Source organism: Lupinus angustifolius, chromosome LG04, assembly GCF_001865875.1.
Source record: "Lupinus angustifolius cultivar Tanjil chromosome LG04, LupAngTanjil_v1.0, whole genome shotgun sequence".
NCBI classification, from domain to species: Eukaryota; Viridiplantae; Streptophyta; class Magnoliopsida; order Fabales; family Fabaceae; genus Lupinus; species Lupinus angustifolius.
Genome location: NC_032012.1, coordinates 9143890 through 9144985, shown reverse-complemented (window position 1 = coordinate 9144985; position 1096 = coordinate 9143890).

Genomic DNA, 1096 nt, shown 5'->3' with positions numbered 1-1096 from the left:
GGCGCTGATGGATTTCCCCATTCCAAGCAAAAGGAAACCTCGGCTCGCCCGACTTACTGAGACACCAATCGTTCCACGCCCGCCGAACACTGACTTTGAAGTAGCCGCCCTTCCATTTCTTCTCGTTGGAAGAAAACGGCGTCAGCAACCCCCGTCTTGGCCGAGAGATCAGACTCGTCCAGCCATGGCGTCCCTCCTTCTCTTCATCAGAGTTGGTGCGATGTCCGACCCGAAACATCCAGAAAAACAGCTTCAGAGTGCAAGGGAAGCCCGCCGCTCGACACATGATCTCGAACGCCCTAATAAACCCCCACGAGTTTGGGGTCAGTTGGCTCGGTGCAAGCTGCAAGTGCGCCAAAACTTGAATATCCCATTCCTCCAGTGGGAGACGAAGCCCCAGGCGTCGGACATACGCCTCATACATGAAGAAGGTATACTTATCCTTCCTCTCCTCAGCAAAGTCGTAGCAGACCCTCTCCACCATCCGAGGAGCAACAGCCTCGAAACCATGAAACGACTCTTTGCCCACAGGCAGGCTAAGAGAGCTCCCATAAGGGAATGTACTAGGCGTCCCAAGTATTTCCCTATCCACCCACCAATAGCGGGAGTCCGCCCCGGTCAATTCCGCTGGAACAGACAGTTGCGGAGCCTTTGATTTATAAGTCCTCATCGTCATGAACCTGCCATCAAAAATCGTAGCAGACCCTCTCCACCGTCCGGGGAGCAACAGCCTCGAAACCGTGGAACGACTCTTTGCCCACAGGCAGACTAAGAGAGCTCCCATAAGGGAATGTACTATGCGTCCCAAGTACTTCCCTATCCACCCACCAATATCGGGAGTCTGCCCCGGTCAATTCCGCTGGAACAGACAGTTGCGGAGCCTTTGATTTATAAGTCCTTATCATCATGAACCTGCCATCACAAGAATCATCAGATTCAGACTTAGACTCAGAATCAGAATTGCTAAGCCCATATTTGGCACGCAATGAGGCCAGATAGGCATCGGCACCCTTCCAGAAAAAACCCACACCTCCACCTCTGGGGGAGGGGGGAGGGACTACACTCAACGGTTCAAGAACCTCCACTAGTGCATAAG